This window comes from Thermobia domestica, chromosome 12 (genome assembly GCF_964235325.1).
Source record: "Thermobia domestica chromosome 12, izTheDome1.hap1.1, whole genome shotgun sequence".
Lineage (NCBI taxonomy): Eukaryota > Metazoa > Arthropoda > Insecta > Zygentoma > Lepismatidae > Thermobia > Thermobia domestica.
Genome location: NC_137465.1, coordinates 77,224,755 through 77,248,275, shown reverse-complemented (window position 1 = coordinate 77,248,275; position 23,521 = coordinate 77,224,755). Strand labels below are relative to the sequence as shown.

The following is a 23,521-nucleotide window of genomic DNA, read 5'->3' as shown; positions in this document are numbered from 1 at the left end:
CCATGAAATTCTTTAATACACATAATGTACAGCAAAGGAATTATAAATAAATAAAACAACAAATTAAATTACATTTATTCTCTCTCCACTTCTCTCTCGCTCTTTGGAACCTGTGAATGAATAAAGTATAGGGGACCCTAAAGCACAGTTGAAAAAGAAACATATGACATATACTTTTCAAGACGGTCAGCTAGAGGAGCCATTACATGGTTGGACTTGGCGTTATTTACTAACCTTGAGTTTATTCCTCTTCACGTTCAGAAATGTAGGCGTTTAATTCTATTTATCTTTATCTCTCTCTCTCTCTCTCTCTCTCTCTCTGTCTCTATCGCACTCTATATATTCACAACAATTTCGGAACAAACCACATAATTACAGTACGAACTCAAGTATTGTAAGCACAACTATACTTTTATATTCATCAGTCTAGTAAACATTAAATGAAATGCTGATATTGTTTTCCTTCTTTTCAAGCACTTATAATACAACTTACATTAATTTAAACCAAGAATAACGTTGACCCTACATCTGTACGAAAGGAAACAATGATAATGCACTCACAGTGTGAAACCCGTAGCGGACGAGACATTTTTTAAAAATAAAAGATACGTGAACTTTAATAGTATACGATCATACAACAGCTAGTAATTTATAACTTACTACCTGAATACTCTTTAATACCAGCTGCACAAATATTAATTTCACGAACGTCAACATAATAATAAACTTCCTTACCTTTCAGCGTAACGGACGGGACACAACATCATCGATATTTCATTCGCACTTTCCTAACAGCTGCAATGATGTGTATGGATCGAACAACGTCACATACATTCTACCTTCCCGCCTTCTTTCCTCATTAACAAACAATTAAGAAACACGTGAACACATTGATTGCTGTAGGGGTGCAAACATTAGACTATTCTTATTCTGTAGTTGCTCTCATGCGGACCCTTGATTTCAGCGAAGCCAGATGACGTAATTTTATTTCACGGCGAAAAAATGTTCTCGTATCATTACTTGGAGACTTTCTCCCGCTTGAATGTATTTTTATATCGATGTTTATAAAATGGTACCCAAGCACAGATCGACGTGGAATGATCCATTAGTAATTAAATGCTACACCTGTATTATTTACAAATAGTGGGACAATAACCAGGTGATAATGAACATATGGAAAATATTATAATTACTGATAGTAGTAGTAGTAGATGTTCTTGTAATTTTTGGCACTGAAGGCTGTACTTACGTAAACGTGAAGTTTTAATTTCTACTGTATTAACGACTCGTTCTTCGGAATAGAGAAAATTCAGTCCATATGCTTAATCTTCGCGAATATTTTATTATATGAATACACAGATATGATTATTTACAATTATTGTGCTTTATTTACTTCATGTAACACAGAACATAAATTTCAAACGCAGACGTCTAGGATGATGACTGCAAAATCTTCGTCATATAAGAAATGCTTTACATGCTGAATATATAAAGTATTCGAGAAATACACAGCTAACCCGATGTAGGTAAGAGTAACATAAAGGTTCAGAGACATTCGTTATAACAATTCTGAATGGACTGAAAGAAAAGTTTACAGTATAGACCTAGTGTTAAACCAATTGTTCCTCTACCTATCTCATTAACAAAAAAATAAGTTAAATCCCTAGCAAGAAAGGTGCAAGTAACCAGTTGTCGAAAATACTCGTTCACTTGCCTGGAATCCAATTTGCACTTTTGAGCAAAGAAGGGAACATGTCTTATAATCCATGAGCCAGACCCCTAAAATCCGGTCGACGGTACCATTCGGTGGGGGGAGGGGGCAAAAATCCCCCAATACTTTTTGAACAGATACGTAGTCCAGTATGTCAAAACTGCTTGATGGACTTTCGTCCAGCACAGCTTTATGCCAAATATGACGTCATCAATATGGACGCCTACTGATTTCACCATAGCAACTTCAAACGATTATAATTACACTATCGTTCAAAATAGAAACTTAATTCTTGCTTTATTATCGAGAATATGCTCCAGGAATACATTTTAACACCAAAACGTTCCTAATCGTTGCCGCCATTTTGAAATATAGTGCCTGAAAGTGGAGAAATGTGATGGTCACACATTCAATCGCAACTTTTAATAGCAAATAACTATGAAAAAGCTATATCTACAGAAAAACACCACGGAATAAACAAAATTATGCATTTCAAGAGCTTTCGAACGACACTTGAATCATAATTGTATCTTTACAAATAACGGAAATAATTCATTTTATGCACTACTAGATGTAGGTTTCTAAGAATTTCAATACCAGAAATATTATGTTGTCAACACATGGCTCTGACTGTTATTATACGATATGAATGAAAAATTGTGATATTGATTTCGGCAGAAATATGTAGTGTTCAATATGTAGTTATCATTTATTGCATTTCTAGATTTACAATTGCAATCTACGGTGAAATATTAAAGGATATTAAACAAACATGCATACACAGTAAAATTTACTAAGCTAGTATGAATAGATTATTTAACCGTAAGTGACGTAATTACTTATATACTGCAGGTAGAAAATGTTATTTACGAGGCAGTATTGAACAGTATTTATATGAATAAACTCTCTTTACACTTTCACGTCCACGCAAACTCACACATTTAGCTTATATATAGGCCTATTTACACTGACAAAGTACATAAATGTTTCAAATCATATGTTGTATTGTAAAGTATTTTTCTATCTTTTGTCATAAGCTTGTTTATTTATTACTCTTACACACATAATACTTTACATGTTTATATACGCACACAACCCAAAATACTTTTATAATGTGAAAAAAGAAAAAAAATTAACAGTGTTGAAATCTTATAGTATACGGGAAAAATTTCTGTACCTAAGTTACTATGTCTCATACGTATTATATGAACATTATTATGCCTGGTTTCACACCCTATTTACATGTGCTGTCGATAAATGGGCTACTATACGAAATTTTATCTACAATTTTTTTATATTTACTATTGCTTCTAAATGAACCCTGTATACACTTTGATGGACCACACTATCATGTTACATGTTTTCATTCTTGTCCTCATCTGTGTTCTCCTGAATTTAGGCTCATGTGGTTCGCATTCCACGTTAATCAGTAAGTCCCGTCTCATATAGCCTTGCTGCTAAAAGAGACGTTAAACTCAAAATGAAATTAAATTCTGAATGTAAAAATTATCCTCTTCTAACAGGTTACTACATATCTGAAATTTACGGCAAGTGTGCATTTCAGGTTGTTGCTAATACACTGACAAGTAGAAGACCTACATTTTTTGGTACATTTGTACGCCAGGAACTCCAAAATTGCATCTGAAGCTGGAGGACCTTTCATGCATTCAATTTGTAGCTGGTCATCTTGGAATAGCCATCCATGGCCATCTGGACTGGGAATGTTGGGATGCTTTTCGAGACTTCTCTTCCAGATAGCTGCCTGATAATCAGCTCCTTTAGCGTGAAGGTACAGTGTATCTGCACATGGTGACAACTGCTCAGATTCGATGTCGCCTATCTTCAGCCTAAACAATTATTACCGGAGCTCATTGACGTTGGTGATAGGTGAATTCAATGCATAGATCCTACATGTAAATTCCTATAGCTTCTGAAAGAGTTCTGGTGTAAGGTGCCATTTTCTCCCCAAGAGCTACCATTGCTTTTTGAAGTTTATCATTATTATTTTTAAATTTAAGTCCTCCAATCTTCCCACGGTCACTACAGTAAATGCATTGACTGAATCACAACCAGTGAATGAATGGAAACCAACCAAACTTCTGCATGCATCTTTTCCAAATGAGGAGACAACCCGTTTCACATCAATGTACATTTCCCTGTTATCAGTGTCGCACTTTAGGAATACATTACTAATATGAAGAAAAGGCTGTGAGCAAGAACATTGGTGTCATCTGACACAATGATTACAGCTGGATGATCAACACTTGCAGGTTTTGAGTGAAGAAGCATTCTGGTGTCAATTTCTACCTGAGACGTCTGAAGATCTTCACAGGTCATACTTTCTTTACAAGTTAGTCTTATGCATTCGTCTTTCAATGTAACAAAAACTGTTCATCATCAAGTTTCTAGATATAGGTGGGGATTTCTAGTTTTTAACAAGAAACTCAATGAGTGCTGCTTTACTTCCAGAACAAGCAAGTAACCTTTTCCACTATTTGTTTTGATTGGACATTATGTTTTTGTACAACAAATCAGAGATGGATCCTTGATTAATCCTCTCTGCATTATTTATGGATTTATCGTCGTATACATCGAATACAACGTCAATCTTGTCACTGAATGATCCAGTTAGCAAGGCTGCTGCAAATATGCTCTTTGCTCCACTTTTACCCCCGGTTCCATCATAATTAGCCAAAGCCCATGGAAGTGGTCCTAATGGATGTTGTAGAACTAATCTCATGTCCAGTTTTCTCTTTCCAGCTACTAAGATCATATGGCCTCATGGCTTGATATCAGCTCTCAAAACAAATTTCTTAATCAAAATTCTCAACTTCTTGGATGTTTGCATACCCTAAATTGCTGGAGGTGGTCATGGAATTTGGTGGATACCTCATTGAGTTTCATCCTGACTTGCTTAAAATTGTTAAAAGCAATTGTCCTCTTCTCTTTTTCATTTAGCAGATCTTTCCCAGTTTCGGTAGTAGCAACTATGCCAGTCGATAATGACAACAATTCTCAACCATCAAAAGGTTCTCCATTGTATAAAGAAGTGACTCTACATTCTATTCATTCCTCTGTATCCTAGAAGATTCGAGATCAGCATTTGGCAAACCACCTCTTTTTGTATCAGTAATCATTCTTAGATTCCTAAGGCATGCGCACCTGTACTCTGCTGTTATGCAATATCTGGCTACTGTACCTGTACAAAGACTATATCCTTTAACTCCACTGGTGGTTTGTGTGTCTTTTTAACTTTTTCCTCTATTGCCTGGTCAACTGGAATTCTTGCAAAAGGATTGCTTCCTCCAAACCATTCAGAGAATCCTCTGGTGAGGTGATCATACAACTGCGGGTAGTCCATTTGCAGCCTAGTCATTTCAAGGTAGTAAGCCGATAGATATCTAAAGTAATTTTGCCTATCATATACAAAACACCAGGGAATCATCATACCAAGATAAAGAAACCAGTTTCCTTCTCTGGAAGCTCTAACTTGGCCAAGAACAATCTACCATATCAATATAGCTAATCCAAAATGAAAATAAACCACAATTTTCGTTTCGAAGGAATTCTTGGTAGTTTTTTTTGAAGAGATTCAGAACGCAAATACTGGATACATTCTTTAATACATGTTGTAACTTCTCGTGACACACATTGTCATGAAGTAGTTCAATCTGTGTGATGGCGTTGTTAAGATCTTGGATGGCATTTTGGTTATTTCCATCCATTTAAGAAAGCCTTCCCATGTCCATCTCATCAAAGCTTCGTAGAGCAACTTATGCACTCTAACTCCCCTATTACAATTTCTACCATTCAGTATTGCATGTAACATATTAAAAGACTATTAGTACCGTGAGCTAGACAATTTCTTGGTATCCTTCAGAGAGGGTGAACCAAGTTATGTTTATTGTACATGGATCCCCAACTTAGGGACGTATATTGTAAGAATAGTGTATCTTTTCATTACTGTATGCTACACGCCAGTATGAATATTGTAATGGAAATCTAAAACTGCAGTAAATGATCAATTCATATTGAAGCTCTTGTGTTTCTGCCGAAATCAATATCCCCATGTTTCATTCACATTGTATAATAAAAGTCAGATCCACATGTTGACAACGTAAAAGTTCGGAGGACTCCCGCTTGGTGTAGTGGCTAACACGTTTGCCCTCGGTACGTGTGGTCCTGGGCTCGATTCCCGGAAGGGATTCAGCTCAATGAAAAAAGTAGTTCGAATTCCATTATAATGAGTAGGTTTATGTCTTCTTTAGCTACCATGACATAATTGTGGGACGTTAAACTCAAGCCAACCAATATCAAAGTATTTTTTCTAATATTTAAATTCTTAGAAATTTACACCTACTAGCGCATAAAATGAATTATTTCCGTTATTTGTAAAAATATAGTTATGACTCAGATGTCGATCGAAAGCTCTTGAAATGCACAATTTTGTTTATTCCGTGGTGTTTTTCTGTAGATATAGCTCTTTCATAGTTATTCGCCATTAAAAGTTGCGATTGAATGTGTGACCATCACATTTTCTCCACTTTCAGGCACTATATTTCAAAATGGCGGCAACGATTAGGAACGTTTTGGTGTTAAATGTAGGCCTGAAGTATATTCTCGATAATAAAGCAAGAATTAAGTTTCTACGTTGAACAATAGTGTAATTATATTCGTTTAAAGTTGCTATGGTGAAATCAGTAGGCGTCCATATTGATGCCGTCATATTTGGCATGAAGCTGTGCCGGACGAAAGTCCACCAAGCAGTTTTGATATACTGGACCACGTATCTGTTCAAAAAGTATTGGGGGATTTTTGCCCCCCTTCACCCCCCCCCCTGTAGCTGATTTTTCTGCTTGCGTCGTGTGTGATTGTTAGGACCGAATTTACACATTTCCAAGCCCTGAACTACAGCACAATCCTGCGCCCCTAGCCTATTATTTACAATTTCTCTTACCTAATGTGTTGCTGGGGAAAAAGTCATTCATCTTCCTTGTGCTTGTAGATGTAGATGCATTCGAAACCATCTTATGTTTGCTTGTTTTTTGATGTTGAAGTGTGTCCAAATTTCCACAATGTGCAATGGAAAAAAAGTAGGATGGCAAATAGTCAGTCAGCTTGCTAGTTCAACTTCTTGCTTTCAGAAAAGGGCACTTCTTCAAATTGGAAGAAAATGTGCCCTTCGATTTAGGCATTCTCGTTGATACAAAATTGGAACATTGTACTTGTAATGTAGGCTGTTATCAACAACAGCTCAGCTCGAGCACTTTATCAAAGATTCCAGATTCCCTTGACTGCCGACGGACTGCAACTCTCTGCGCTACGATTCTATTGACCTGCTTGCTATGAAACCAGAGAGGGTAGTGTGATAACTTGCTCCACATATCACAGTTTAATATTCATTCATTACTAACAGGGTTCCCAGCCGATGTCAAACTTTTTGATTTTTGGCTTTTCGATAAGCTAATATTGAGAGTAGAAATGGGACGGGATTAAAATACGGGACATTTGCCTGCCCCGACTAAATTTACGGGGACGCGGGACAGTCGGGTCCAAAATTGGGACTGACCCGTATTTTACGGGACGTATGGCAGGCTTAGGAAAGAACCGTCTTGCTAGTGCTAGGGAAATTCCCGTAATTGAACGCGCAAAGTATCGGAAGTGAACTTCAACAATACAACCATATACTCTACGCTGGAAAATATTTGCCATGTAAGACATTTTGAAACATTTATTTTATAATACATGAATTATATCTTAGTTTTAAATTAATATATTTGGTATTCATATTCGACAAACGTTACTAAGGCTCCTGGAATGACTCGATCTACATTTTTTCGTTTGCCTGTACCATATACACATTACAGAGTACAACTTTCGGTCTTTTAAATACAAATTTTCAGAGTAGAAGCACGAGACACCCTAAATTAGCTGTATATATATTTTGGCGGCGATCCAACGTAAAATTTCAAAACGGTGGCCATTTTTCAAATAGTGGGTATCCACGCTACAGGGTGCAATTTTCGGACTTAAGTTGAAATTTTGAGGGTAGAAGCAAGAGACATTTTAAATTTGCTGTGTAGATTTTTTCAGAGATCCAACGTACAATTTGAAAATAGAGGCCATTTTTTCAAAACAGTACTGAATAGAAAATTGTTGCAAGTTGCGACAATGAAAATCTTGAAATATAAATCACATTTTAATACTTTTACCTCAAAGACATTGAAATATTTCGGGAAAAAAAAAAACGAAAATACCCCCCAAAAAAATATGGGCCCAGGTATGTTGGGTTTTTCAAAACACCTGGGTTTTTTCAAACCCTGCTGCTAAGCTAAATGAAAAACATTTTGTCCACTATACTCTGTGAGCTAAGAAAATATAAGAGCGTTTTTAAAGGTCCAGCCAGGAATATATGTACATATTTTGAGGTGCCACCAAAATTAGTAGAAGATTTTTTGCGATCTCATAGCAAAAAGAAAATACAGTTGAAAACCTTCACAAATGAGAGATTGAAGTCAAATCAAGTAGATTTTCTTGCCCCCATCAAGCGTAACAATCCTATGACTGGACTTGAAAAGACGAAGAAAAAAATAAAAGCTGCAGAAGTAATCAAGGAAGACAAAGAAAAGAAGCCTTTGGATTAGAGATGCAAAAAAGCCGGTTTTTTGAATCGATGTTTTCTTGCACATAAAAAGCCGTTTTTTTTAAAAAAAAAAAAACGAGAATTTTGGAAATCTTGGCTTTTTTCGTTTTCATGATTTTTCTGTTTAAATAGCTTTCTTATAGTATACTCTATAAAGTTAAATAAGATTCCATTACCTAAATGTCATATTTCGCTCTGGAATTCACCATCATGTGAATTCCACCACCATTCACCGTATAACGTTGGTTCCTGTCACCACGCTATGGCGCGTCCTCAGGTTGCGGATCGAGGAGAACGCCTCTAGATATAGAAGTTAGCTGCGAATATACTGAATATGCAGTCGCGGACAGCCGACTAGGAGTGATCCTCCAGCTTGGGGGTTTGGGTAAGGCTAACAACCTCATCCTGTAAAGAAAGCACTTGTTCAGAAATATTCACAAAAGCCTCGGACAAGGACTGATAACTTGACACGACCTAAGCAAAACAAAATGGATATGAGATTTGGAACATGGAATATTAGAAGTATTTATAGGGTAGGCGCGTTAAAATCCGTAACGAGTGAGTTAGAGAATTACTGGATGCACCTAGTAGGAGTTCAGGAAGTTAAGTAGGAAGGAAATGGAAACGGAAATTCTACGTTCTTTTGCGGAGAAGGAAGTAAAAATCACCAGTTAGGAACAGGGTTTTTCGTTCACAAACGAATACTATCAGCAACTAAACGGGTTGAATTTGTTACTGACAGACTTTCTTTTATTACTCTTAAGGGTCGGTCGTGTGATATTATTGTTTTAAATGTACATGCCCCAACTGAAGATAAGGATGATATAAAAGTCAGCTTTTACGAAGAAGTGAAACGAATATCTGACCAACTCTCGCGATACCATATGAAAATTCTATTAGGGAATTTCAATGCGAAGGTAGGACGAGAGGATATTTTCAAACCGATTATAGGGAACGAAAGTCTGCATAAGGAAAGTAATGACAACGGTGTTAGACTCGTGAACTTTGCAACATCCAAAAACCTAATCGTGAAGAGTACACAATTCCCACATCGCGACGTTCATAAATACACTTGGACATCACCGGACGGAAAAACACATAATCAAATTGATCACGTTTTAGTAGATAGAAGAAGGCAATCTAGCATAATTGATGTCCGGTCGTTTAGAGGGGCTGATTGTCACACTGACCACTACCTGGTAGCAGCGATAATAAGAGAGAGATTATCGTTGAATAAAGGAGATATTCAATTCTAAAAACAGATTTAATTTAAAGAAATTAGAAGAGAGCCAGGTAAGATAGGAATACCAGATTGAAGTTTCGAATAGATTCTTGGTTTTAAAAGATTCGGAGGATACTTGGATTGAAATTAGAGGTAGCCTTAAAAGTTCAGCAAAAGAAAAATTGCGACACGCGGAAATACGTAGGAACAAACCATGGTTCGACCAGGAATGCATTAAAATAACAGAGAAGAGAAAACAGGCAAAATTACGCTGGCTACAAAATCTGAATGAAATAACTACACAAAATTTCGCAGATATGAGGCGGGAAACTTCCAAAACTTTTAGAACAAAGTAAAAAACGGCACATTTATAAGGGGATCAGCGAATTTAAGAATGACTATAAACCTCGTGCTTATATATTAAAGAAATCTGACGGTACAGTTCTCACTGATACGGATAGTATCTTAAATAGATGGAAAGATTTCTTTGACGATTTGCTTAACACACAACCAAAAACTAGTGTGCGTGGAGAGAAGGAGATACACATCGCAAAACCGTATATTCCAGAACACAATTGAATAGAAGTAAAAACCGCTATAAAGAAATTAAAGAAACACAAATCTCCGGGTGTAGATGAAATTCAGGAGCAGCTGAGTTAATTTTAGCTGGAGGTGAAAAATTGTGGAACAAGATACACAAACTCATTCTCCTTATCTGGAACAGGGAACAATTGCCACAAGAGTGGAATCAATCAATCATTGTTCCAATTCACAAGAAAGGCAACTAAACTGACTGTAATAATTATCGAGGCATTTCTCTTCTGTCAACATCCTATAAAATACTTTCAAATATTCTATTAGCAAGATTGACCCCATACGCAGATGATATTATTGGAGAATATCAGTGCGGATTTAGACGAAATCGATCAACTATCGACTAAATATTTACCATTCGCCAAATACTCGGAAAAAAAAAAGGTAATACAATACCCCGGTACATCAACTATTTATTGGTATTAGAAAGGCGTACGACTCGGTTACGAGAGAAACATTATACAACGTTCTTACAGAACTTGGAATACCGAGAAAGCTAATTAGAATAATTAAGATATGTTTAAATGAATCCCAAAGTAAAGTTCGGGTAGGAAAATTTTTGTCCATGAGCTTTCACGTCGAAAATTGCCTGAAACAAGGAGATGCGTTGTCGCCATTATTATTTAACTTCGTTCTGGAATACGCTATAAGGAAAATCAAAGATAGCAACCAGGGCCTACAGCTGAACGGTATTCACCAGGTTATGGCATATGCTGATGATGTAAATTTAATAGGGGATGGTAGGAGAACAATAGAAAGAAATGCAGAGATCTTTTAAACGCTTGCAGGGAAATGGGTTTAGAAGTAAATGCAGAGAAAACTAAATACATGGAAGTGCGTCGGGACCGTAATACGGCAAATTATGGATGCGTTAAAATATTAAATCATACTTTTGGTAAAGTGGATAGTTTCAAATATCTAGGATCAGTATTAACAGATAAAAATCATATTCACGGAGAAATTTAATGTCGACTAAAAGCAGGGAATTAGTGTTACTATTCGGTTCAAAATCTCTTGTCGTCGCGAATTCTGTCGAGGAATCTGAAGCTTAAAATATACAAAACGATAATCATGCCTGTTGTTCTGTATGGTTGCGAAACATGGTCGCTTACTCTGAGGGAGAAACATAGACTGAAAGTATTTGAGAACAAGATCCTGAGACGAATATTCGGACCCAAGAGGAACGGGAATGGGGAATGGCGGAAACTTTATAACGAGGAATTACATAATTTATACGGATTACCCAACATTGTTAGGGTCGTCAAGTCTAGGAGGCTTAGGTGGGCGGGTCATGTAGCTAGAATGGAAGAAAGTAGAAACGCTTTCAAAGTCTTGACTAGAAGACCAATCGGAAAACGACCATTAGGAAGACCTAGGCCCAGATGGGAGGAGAATATGAAGATGGATCTCGCAGAGATTGGAATACTAAGTAGAAACTGGATGTAGTTAGCTAAGGATAGAAGTCAGTGGAGAGCTTTTGTGAACGCGGCATTGAACCTCCGGGTTCCATAGGCCATAGAGTGAGTTAGTTAGTTTATTCACCATCATGATCGAAGGAGCACATGGTTTATGAATTAAAGTAAACATAAAGTACGTGGTATTTGAGGGCAATTTTAGAAGCTATTTAACTTTATTTTAACTTCTGAATTATCGACATTTTTTTCTTCTCTAGATAATTTCTTTTTACTCATCCGTGTTTCACTTCTTAGAGCTTAGTACTCTAGCTGCTAGCACATAATTAAACTTATATTTTTCAATATATCCATCAGAGCGTACGTTTTTCAATATGTCTGTCAGAGCATACTTTCACATTTCCGTTATACTGCATAGCTGTGCAATGATTTAACGATAATCTTCCGGACACAACCTTGAATACCATTTTATATAAATAATCAGTATCGGATTTAGAAAAATATTTGGGAGGGGCTTTTCTGAATGATGTTCGGTTTTCCTAAAAATTCCTAAATTTTATTTAACAGGAGCTTAAGTTTATGAGTACAGAATAAGAAATATTTCGTTTCGTTTGTATATTTAGCCATAATTCTCCAGATACAACCTTGAAGACCATTTTCTACTGATAATCAGTGGCGGATTTAGAAATGTATTTTGGGAGGGGCTCTTCTTATTAATGCTTAGTTTTTCTAAAAATTCATATTTTTCTATCTGATGACAGCTTGAAGTTTATGAGTAAAGGCAAAGCTAATATTTAGTTTGTTTTAGAAATTCCGTAATTTCGAGGTAGAGGCTTCAATCCGAAAGACACCCCCCACCCTAACTCTCTTTGCAAATCCATCACTGCTAGTAATTAGTAATAACAAAGATTTGAAAACGATTAGAAAGGAACTCGGCCAGGACTCACAGTAAACGCACTATCTCTACATTCACAGATGGAATTAAGAAAAACTTTTCTCAAAATGGTCGAATGCGGGATTGAATCCCGGACTTCACGATAGAAGCGCGAAAGCTAACCACTCCCTCATGTTTGTTGTGCAGTTGTGTTTAACTTAAATGCGCTCTCTCTCTCTCTCTCTCTCTCTCTCTGGCCACAAAAGCTCTCCATTGACTTCTGTCTTTATCCAACTCAATCCAGTTTCTACTCTGTATTCCTATTTCTGCTAGATCCATCTTAATATTGTCCTTCCATCTGGGCCTTGGTTTTCCTAATGGACGTTTCCCGATTGGATTTCCAGTTAAAACTTTGAAAGCGTTCCTACTTTCTTCCATTCTGGCTGCATGACCTGCCCACCTGAGCCTCCTAGACTTGAAGACTCTAACGATGTTTGGTAAACCGTATAAATTATGTAGTCCCTCCTTATGAAGTTTCCGCCATTCCCCATTCCCGTTCCTCTTGGGTCCAAATATTCGTCTCAGAATTTTATACTCAAATAACTTCAGTCTTCCCTCAGCGTAAGCGACCATGTTTCACAACCATAAAGCACAACAGGCATGATCATTATTTTATATATTTTAAGCTTTAAATTCCTTAAGAGAATTCTTGACGACAAACTATTTTGAACTGAATACTAACAAGAATTTCCTGATTTCAGTCGACATTTCATTTCTTTGTGGGTATGATTTTGGTCTGGTAATACTGACCCAAGATATTTGAAAGTATCCACTGTGTCGAAAGCATTAATTGATATTTTAACGCATTCATAATTTGCCGTATTACGATCCTTGTGAACTTCTTTGTATTTAGATTTCTCTGCATTTACTCATGTCCCTGCAAGCGTTTAATAAGGCCTCAGCATTTCTTTCGATTGTTCTCCTATCAGATTAACATCATCAGCATACACCATAACCTGGTGAATATCATTCAACTCTAGGTACTGGTTCCTATCTTTGATTTTTCTTATAGCGTACTCCGGAACAGAGTTGAATAATAACGGCGATAACGCATATCCTTGTTTCAGGCCAATCTTGACGAGGAAACTCGCATTTTTCTACTCGGACTTTACTCTGGGATTCATTTAAACACTTAATAAATCTAGCTTTTTCGGTATTCCAATTCTGTAAGAATGTTGTACAATCTTTCCCTCCTAACCAAGTTGTAAGCCTTTCTAAAATCAATAAACAGCTGATGTACTGGGTAATATATTCCCATTTCTTTTCGAGTATTTGTCGAATGGTAAATATCTGGTCGATTTTGACTAAATCCACACTGATAATCTCCAATAATTCCATATGTGTATGGGGTCAATCTTATTAATAGAATGTTAAGAGAAATGCCTCGATAATTATTACAATCAATTTTGTCGTCTTTCTTGTGAATTGGAACAGTGATTGATACTTCCACTCTTTTTAAATGTATTCCATAGTTTTTTGTTTAAACAAACAAACAAACAAAATTCGTAACGAGATGTTGAATTTTTTTGTTAAAAATTAAGAAACCTTCAAGACTGAGTAAACCGTGATGGTGGTTATATATTCTACAACCTAGGAAACCACACGCTCAGATGAACCGTCTATTACGTATGAAGGGTACGGGGAAAAAACAAGGAATGTCCATGTATGTGCTTTTTCGGGTGCTTTGTCCTATCTGTCGGTGACTCTTGGCACTATTTGACTATCTATGTCATGCATGCGTAGATGAAGAAATGTTCATGTAAAAAGTGGCAAAAAATTTCATAATCCTATTCTTTATACGCAGTTTTCAATATTAAAACGCCATTATCTCGAAAATGCAGTTATGTGACATTCCTTGTTTTTTCCCTTTACCCTTCATATATGATCCATGAACAGAAAATTCGATACTTTCCCGATTCTCAAAAAGCTTAAGGAACAGTCAGTGCATTACAGAATTTGGAGCTTTACCGATTTTGCAGATCCGAAGCACCTGATAGGTGGTAACAGATTATTACGTATGTGATCAATCAGTGAAAAATTCATACAATGTATATGAAATTCGAATTCGAAAAATGTTCATACAATGTAAATGAAAGTTAAAACTGAAAAATTTCAAGAATGTACAGAACCACCTGAAACGAAGCTCTTGATGTGCAGATTTCTCTCATGTTTTTCTTTATTTTGCTTCAAAAAGAGGGTGTGTGATATTTAAGTAAAAATACAACATACAATTTTGCTAGTTATTTGTGTATCATTTTTTTAAAGTGTTATTGTATATAGGACATTAAAATATGATTACATATATTGGTTAATCCTTTTAAATTCATAATGTAAATATGTTAAGAATTTTAAAAAATCTTTTTGAAATTCATAGTTTATTTTCAAGGTTTCATATTATTATCTGCATCAATCACTAATTAAATGAGTTTTTTTGTTGTAGAGAAGCGAAACAAAGTGCTTTATCAGTTTAAAGCAAAATTTTCAAAAAAGCCCAAAATTTCCCAAGCAAAAAGGCGAAGCAGAAAAAACCGAGTTTTTTTTTCCAAAAAAGCAGGTTTTTTTTTCGAACCCTTGCGTCTCTACTTTGGATTACTTTATTCTTAGGATCCAGACAAAGAGGAAGCATTTTCACATTGTGTACCAGCTTAGCACTATCAATTGCTGGTCCAGACGGCAGTATGCGAACTGTGATTAAGCTAAACTTCGACATTTTTTGAAACAAGAACGAAAATCTTAGGAAAATCGTGCTCCAGAGAATGCCACATGGCTGATTGATGGTATGGTAACCATTAACACTGTTCAGCCGAAAGAAACTTGGGGGTGAATATGGGCTGGCAGTACTTACATCATGATTTCCACGAGACTTACTCTCGGCTGTCGCTGCCCATATTGTTTTTGTTGGATACCAGAAGAAAAGCATAAAAAATTGGGCATGAAGAAGAAGAGAAGAAGCTGGAACACAAGTTCACATAGGGTCAGTTGAAGCACCAATGCCTCAAGGGAGAAACTGGAGAGATTTTCTTCGAAGTAACGAGAACAAAGCTGAGCTTACAAAATTCTTGGTAGAATTCTGGAAAAAGAATTCAATTCGAGAAAAACTGCCATATCCAGTAGTTGTCACAGATGGTGAGAACTTTTAGACTTTAAGTCCTTATGAACTTACGAAAGGAAATGATAAATGCAATCACGAGGAGGCAGATACTCGACTGATTTTGCATGCCTCAACAGTTTCCAAAGTGACACCTGTTGTGATTTTCTCTCGAGATACCGATGTGTTAGCCATTAGTATCCATGCATATAACAGACTCAAAGAAAAAGACAAAGTTTATCCGTGGTTTTTTAAATTTGATCATAACAGGTATGCTAACGTCATGAAGATCTACCCCTTTTTAGGGCCTCATTTTTCTGAATCTATACTGTCCCTGCATGCTATTACGGGCTCTGATACGACATCATTTCTATTTAAAGTTTCGAAAATTGCAGTAATCAAAAAGTTACTTCACAAAACAGAATTAGGACAAGGTTTAGATAAATTTGGAGAAGAGCCTCATCTTACACCCGAAGTACAGACAATTGGAAAGAAATTCACCCAGCAAGTTTGTTACGGTGAGGAGGAGGATGAAGACCTCGAATTCGACTGTACGAAAATCAAAAGCAAAACAGAACAACGCAGATTCTTCCCAATGAGTGACAAAGAGCATCTGAAGAGAGTCAACTTCATTGTGTACATCTGGAAAAGATCAATGGAACCATTAATACCGGAATTAAATCCTGAGGAAAATGGATGGAAAAGAATGAGTGGATCATGGAAACATCTCTGGTATGATGGACCTCAACTACCTTCGAACGAGATGTATGTGCAGAAACCTGAAAGTGATTATGATAGCAGTGAATTTGATGAGACAGAATACGTATTTGACACAGACATTTACTAGACAGTATAGTGAAAGCCAAAGAGAACCATTAACAACCCAAACTTTATCCAAATTCAAGGTGTAAATGAGATGAAGCCTAATAATTCTTTATATTTATTCTTTATATTTGTCGATTACATGTGCTGTTAATGACATTTTTTTTAAAATTTAAATGATTATAATTAAAAACAATATTAAAATATTGAATTATTTATCAACGGAAGGACAATATCTTCAAAAAAAAAAAATAATAATAATACAATATTTTGAATTTATTTTTCATTAAATAACTTAATATTATGAATATGACAGTAAACTGCTCAGAAATCCTTCTAAATAATTCTTGGATGGCTGTGGAATTCCCAATGAATGAGATTGACATTTTCAGTCCTCGCGGTGAAATATCGCACACGGCCGTTTTCACATTGTTTGGAATTCAATCCACGAAATATGGTGTACTTCGATAGATGATTTTGTCTAATTCTTTTCCTGGTGGTATAGTTCCACGAATTGAGGCAATATTGCTTCTTTGTACGGCCATGCTTCTACGTTGTGTTAAAAAGGAACTTGCTCTGTTATCTCCAGTTAGAAGAGTAATTCGTTGACCAACTTCCTTGATAAAATTGAGACCTTCTTGGCCCCAAGTTCCACTGGTTTCCAAAGCTATAGTTACGAATTGGTATTTGTCAATTAGGTTACTATATTTGTTTCTCTTTTCTGTTTCTTTTCTACTAGCTATGGTACTAGCTTGAACCGATGGGAAAGCAATATTGGAAGGAGCGAACGTGTCGGCACATGTAAAGTTCTAGACCAAGGCTTTACCTCTTTTCCAAGGTATCAATGTTAATCCATCAGGTCTCTTGCCCTCTGATCGATTGCATCCAGTTGGTTCTCGCATTGATGGTATACCTGCTGAAATAAGAGCTCTCATTATTAACTCGTTAACTATAGAATGTCGTGGGTGTCTGCCAGCACTTTTTATACAGGAAAGTCCGTGTAGTCCTTTTTTATCTACTGGGCTCCTGCAAGCGAAACATTTATGAGGTACGCATATCTCTGCACGTAAACGTAATGCTATAGCAATTCGGAAACTCATTGGGTAGATGGAGTCCTAGCGAAGAAGATGGTAGGGCCTTAAGCCAATCGCCTGCTCCAACAGATGTGACAGCGAGTAGTCTGGCTTTGTCCTCTTGGTTGAATGCATTAGGTAAGAGAAGTGCGATTTGATGATGATGAGATCATCCCATGATGATGCTTTGTCTTTGCGCTTAGTGGAGGAAGTTCAGAGCTGACTAGTAGAGCCCATGTAGAAGAGTATTCTGTGACTTCTGAGTCTATGTATGGGTGAAGGTCCTGTTGAAGTAATGATTCTATGAGGCTTCGGGAACCGTAGAGCGAGGCCAAAAAGGCTAGAATAGTTATATCTAAGGTTCGACGAATACCCAAGCCGTCATTACTAACAGGAAGAGAAGCTTGGAGCCAGCTGTTGTCTGTGTCTTTCAGAGCACAATTGAGTCCAGATTTTATGGCGTTGTCATAATGTTCTAGAAGGTCTTTATCTTGCCAAGTTGAAGAGCATTGAAGAAAATATAATATTCTTGGAATACTGAAAGAAGACTTTAGTAAATAGAAGGAGGAGTGTGCTGAGATCAGAGATAATCGTGAGAAATATAATTCTAGTTTGGCTGTCTTCTCTATTAATAGTGTTCTTCGAACTTCTGTTGAAAGGGAAGCTCCGAGAAGATAAGCATTTAACGGAGACATTAATTAAATTCCTGAAGCTGCTTCATTGTATAACGTAAAATATTTCTGCGTCTGTCCATTTGTTGCTCTGAGAAAACTAACCTCACATTTTGAGAAGTTGGGGTGTAGGCCAATTATTTTAGCTTGTACGTGAATCATGTTTAATGCGCTTAAAACGTCATCTGGATCTCCAGCAATACAACCATCGCCCAAATACCAAGTATTTAGATCTGTGTTTATTTTATTGACTATTAGTTGTAAGGTTATTGCAAATATCGCCCTGCTGCACTCCTCTTTGTGAGAGAATGTTCTTTCCATAATATAGATTGCTAGCTTCTGAATAGCTCTGATGAACATAAGGATATATCGAAGAGAAATTATCTTTAACAGCTGATAGCACTGAGTTTCTGTCAACCTCGTTGAAAGCGTTCCTGAAATCAATTTTAAGGAAGACTTTAGGTTTTGGGTGAGGAAAAGAGAAATATATACGTGCTGCGTGGGCCGCTGCTTCGGCTCCTTGCTTTATGCCCACTCCGAGTTGATGTGGACATAGGAATAGATGTAGTTGTTGTTTAATTCTGCTGCAAATGACTTTAGATGAAAGTCTTCTCCAGGTATTTCCTATTGCGATTGGTCTGATTCCTCGCGATTTCTTCTTTAGTGCTATCAGAGAAGCTCCAAAGACCATGGGCTCTTCGGGAACGTTTCCTGATATTATCATAGAGAAGATCGCAAATTATTTTAACAAATTTATCTTTGGAATCTTGATTATTGTAGAGAATTAAATCTTTGAGAACAGATGGACGCATATTATCTATACCTCCTGATGAGCCTTGGGGGAGGGGAAGGATTTGAGTGCTCTTAGAAATTCGTTAGTTGAAACTCCATTGATGTCCATTTCAATATTGGATGTATCAGGAGGTGTAAATTCGTAAGTATGTGGCGGATATTTTTCTTTTAATAAGTGCAAATTTGAAGCATCTGTTGAAGCTAAGGTGTCTTCAGAGGAAGTAGTCTTATTGCTCCATGGATGTCGCTGTCGGTTAACTTGTTCTCTATGTGTTTGACGAAGATGCTATTGACTGAGTTCTTTGGAGTTTTATACTTTTTTGTATTTAAATTCGTTTGATTTGTGATATCAACGTGATTCCTATTTGACCAATACTGAACTCGCTGCTTCACCCATGTTGTGAGGTTCTTGATCTTTTCAGCATGTGAGAGCATGCAAAGTACTATGTATGGAAAAAGGAAGAGATTCATCCAGAAGTCAAAAGTATTAAATATCACAATTTGCTGAATAACTTCGTATAGAGCTTCTGCCACGGTATGTCCTACACCCCGAACTGGTAGAATTGGTGTTGATGATTTTAATTTTCTTATGACATCATTATAATTGGGAAGAGGTACAGTGTTGCTCATGTCGATGTTATTTGCGGTATTATTCTCTGTATTATGAGAGGTATTGAATACAGATAACCAACTGACTTCGTTGGTTATTTACTTTGTTGTAACATTTACTATTATGTATTGACAGACCTCTTGAATTAACGAAATATTTGTCACATTTGGAACAAAAGTAATCGATTGGGTTATTCCCAGACTTAGTGGCTACATTTGGTGTATTTATCGATTGTGTGTTCGATTCCTCTTGGTTACTGGGAAATACATCTATGTTACCTGGTTCCATGATTTCTTGATTGGTAACATGTAATTCGTTAACTAGAATGAAAGAATTTATATCATTTTCTGTTTCATTCATTGTTGATATTGAATAGTTATTGTTGGAGAAATCTAAAATTTAACGAATTTTAACTGAAAAGAGTCAAACAAGTATCACAAACTAGAAAGGACACTACATCAAACCATCACCGAGAGTTGCCGCTGCAACGCTTCAAAGGCCAAGCGGCACCTCCGCACTCAAGACATTTTAGCTCGAGCCCAAGTCACGGCTCACATCTCCTTATCAAGAACAGAACACCTATTAAAACAAAATGTCAAGTAAATGAAACGTGAGTCAATCGAAACTCCATATACAAGAACCACGAAGTGTCACATTTCACAAACATCACCATCAGTAACAAATCCCAAAACACACAAAATTAATCAGATTTGCGGAGCGATTCAAAAACACGTCCACACCGATCAACAATGTAACAAAGAAGTATTACATCATGATTTTTCAGATTTACATTCAAAGTAACATCCGCCATCTTGAATTCAAAAATACGAGCACTTAAATTGATTTATAGTGTTTTGAATTGCATATGTTTTTCTCAATTGAAAATTCATTATTTTTTACATAATTGTTAATGACTTCCTATTGAATAGTAATGATGATTTGCTTGTTTTCACCATTGTATGATATTTAATTCAAAATGGCACACACGTGAAAGGGTTTAGAGTACTTTAATGGACAAATATGTGTTTATCTGTGAAACCTCCTTTAATTTTACAATTATATTGTCGTTCTTCGTCATACTTTCTGAATGTTGTTGATTTTTACAAATTCGCCACCTTTGATTCAAACTGGTGGCCACATAAGAGGTTTTGGAGAACTCTAATGCACATACTTATGTTCTCCAATAAAATTCTTTAATTTGATACCCATATTGATTACCTTTGGGCATTTAGAAATTTTTGAATTTTTTAAATGTCCGTCATTTTGAATTCAAGATGGTGGACACTCTCCCCCTATTTTTCAAATGGTAACATTGATTTTCGGATTATGTGGATTAAAATGCGTCAGAAAAGCAAAACAGTACAAATTAGATCGTAATAGCCAAAAACTTCCACTTCTGGACCTGTCTAAGAGAGTATGCAAATTAATTAAGTCAATGGTACCAATTAATTATAATCTAATGACATAAATATAGCTCATTTTCTAAACAACCCTATTTCTGCTCTCTCTCTCTCTCTCTCTCGCTCATAGTGAATTTCCAACCTTAGCATAAAGTCTAACATTTTTTCTACTTAAGCAAAATTTTTGCAAACGTTAGAACTTCGCAAGTCGCTACATATATAGAAGATAAAAGCAAAATTATCATCAAATAAATCTAGTAAGTCGTTAAATTCTTTTGCCGAATAGGCAAATATACGAAGACATACCATATGTTCGGTATAAAAATACTGACCTCTTAAGACTACAAATAAACAAAATTCCATTTTCACTCTTGTTAACATTTGAAATGGAAGTTTCAGGTGAAGCGCGGATAGAAATAATTAAAATTATACAATTTCTTATGAGTGGACTTGTATTCACGCAGATGATAATTCCTCAGGAACGAGTGTACGGAATATCAAAATAGCACATAAGGTATAAGACAAACTTAACCAAAGCTTAATGCTCAATTTAAATTTTATAATTTTAATTGCACTGAATATAGTTTAATAATAATAATTATTATTTTTCAAGGTATGTTAACCTGTCTATGAATATCTGTAATGTAAAGATTTGCAAAGTGAAATTCATTCCTCTTCTCTCAATTTCAAAAGGAAGTTTTTCGTTAGTCAAGAACTACATAGTTCCGTTCGGATGTCCAACTGTGTCTATGTTCTAAGACGAAACTACAAAGGTGAATCAAAACGTTTGAAATGTTTCGGTTACTTACTTGTTTTATTCGTCGAGTTAGAATTAAAGCTACGTAGCACTTAAAGTAAAGGCCATTGTCTTACAAATAATGACTCGATCTTTATCAGTTCTAGTTTTTCGAGGCGAAGAACTCTTGAGGTGGTACCCCTCCCCAAAAGGTGGGTTATCACAAGTTTGTAACCATTCATGATAGAGGTTTGGCGACTGCACCGAATGAAAAAGCGGGTCCTAGAACATAAGGTATGTGAATTTTATTTAATTTTACCGGGACATAAAGACGCTATAAATTTTTAAACTTTTAACGTTATATTTTATTCCTTGAGTGAATGTTTTAAAGTCGCGTCTTTCAGTGACAAGAATTGAACATTTTAACGATTAACAGGAAGCGAGTGCGTTTATTGACTCTTAAGAATGCTTAACAATGATTTTATGTTACGATTGACTGTTTAATAGTGTATATATTCAGTTTCGACTTTGACTCATAACTAGGCAACCCCTTGATCGTTGTGCAAGGGTGGTTGCATAACATTTGAGGCGTAATTGCTTCATATTTCATATTATGTGTTTGTGTTTTACAAAGATATAGTTCTTATGATAGAAATAACTGGTTGTTGGGCAATCAGCATGGCTCAGGGATAAGGTGGGTTGCATAGTATTTGAGGCGTTTAATGAGTTGAGTTGAATTTCAGTTTAGCGTCCCTTTCAGCAGCGAGGCTATATGAGACGTGGACCTACTGATTAACGTGGAATCCGAACCACATGAGCTCCCGCCGGGAGAGGCGTTTAGTGAGAACTTGTATAAACTGTATATTATAATATTGTTACTTCGCGTTGTGTAAGCAGCCTATAGACAACCCGCAATACGCTCGAGTGGAGAGGGTTATCCGTAAAATTAAGGGGCTGAGTTCTTCCGAAGATGGACAAGGACAGAGATAAATCGCGTCTCAGGGATGAAAGAACAGCTAGGGGAAGTTTTGGGAGCTATGAAGAGATGTTGGATGCCCAACTCTCTCAGTCAGGGATCAAATCACCAAGGAGGCAAAATGATTTAGCACCACCCACTTTAAGTACGAGAGACACAGACACAGATGAAGAAGAGGAAGAAAATTGGAAAATATACGAACAATCACTAAAGTTCATAGACAATACGCTCGAATCAAGTAAAGTAGTGTGTTGGGAAACAGATTTTGTAAGAAAAAAAATGCATAAGATAATTTAATATGTGCTAAGATGAAGAACTATTAAAATGTTTTTTGAGAAAACGACTTGGCCTAAGGGACAAGATAAACAAACGAACAAGGCCTCTTAATTGTTTAAAGAGAGATAAAGTGGGGAATATAAGGAGAATATCCAGGCTGGCTAGGGAGGACGGAAGCAGCCAAAGATGAGGGGAAAATTCAGTCATGTGGGTGAGAGGACACCTAACATTCATATAAGACCTTTTTCTCTTTGTAAAATCTTAGTTAGAGAAGAATCTGAGCCAAGTAAGGTCTCTCGTGTATAATATTTTGTGATTACGAAATTTACTTTATTTCAATGTAATTTTATTGTGTTTTTGCATTTTCATATAATCTCTCTCAGTGTTAATAATGTTTGCTTACTCAAGTATTCCTCCCAGTTCTTTTACTTACTTCCACAGAGAAGAGATAAGAACTAATACATTTGAATAGACAGGCAGTAGATACTCATCCCTACTACCGATACTATAACATTCTTACATTTTTATTAATCATGGCTGCCCGAGCGACATGCTAATGCT

General features: G+C 36.3%; 2 protein-coding genes across 4 annotated transcripts in view; one reads left to right on the top strand and one right to left on the bottom strand.

Annotated features, from left to right (window-relative positions):
• Window positions 1-23,521, bottom strand: part of LOC145666520 (uncharacterized) — a 466,510-nt gene that overhangs the window by 86,785 nt on the left and 356,204 nt on the right. The gene's annotated exons all lie outside the window — the stretch shown is intronic.
• The window catches only part of LOC145666521 (uncharacterized), a 411,536-nt gene that overhangs the window by 273,795 nt on the left and 114,220 nt on the right, over window positions 1-23,521 (top strand). The window lies entirely within an intron of this gene.